Below are 273 nucleotides of genomic sequence, written 5' to 3'. Positions count from 1 at the left end.
GTTTCTTTTTTCCAGGTGTCCGAAAGATCTTCCTTTTTTTTAGCTTTTCTACTTTTCTATTCATTCCTTCCTGTTGTTATTGCTCTGTCATTTTCTGCCATTAAGTGAAGATTTTTTTATTTCTTTCCTGCGGTCATTATTTTCTCTTTTCTAACACAGCTGCTTTATGTGGGTCATATTTTTCATCATCAAAACGTGGCAGCATCTTTTCCAGCTTCTTTCATGAACTCAGGGTTTCATTTCTGCAGTAAAAAGTCTATTTTTTTCCATCCA

The 273-nt window shown here is 34.4% G+C and overlaps 1 protein-coding gene across 23 annotated transcripts in view; it reads left to right on the top strand.

Moving 5' to 3' along the window:
* rims2a (regulating synaptic membrane exocytosis 2a) overlaps positions 1-273 on the top strand; it is a 206,111-nt gene that overhangs the window by 172,353 nt on the left and 33,485 nt on the right. The gene's annotated exons all lie outside the window — the stretch shown is intronic.

This window comes from Oryzias melastigma, linkage group LG16 (assembly GCF_002922805.2).
Source record: "Oryzias melastigma strain HK-1 linkage group LG16, ASM292280v2, whole genome shotgun sequence".
In the NCBI taxonomy this organism is placed as follows: domain Eukaryota; kingdom Metazoa; phylum Chordata; class Actinopteri; order Beloniformes; family Adrianichthyidae; genus Oryzias; species Oryzias melastigma.
Note: the sequence above shows the minus strand (reverse complement) of the source record. Positions and strands in the feature narration are given on the sequence as shown.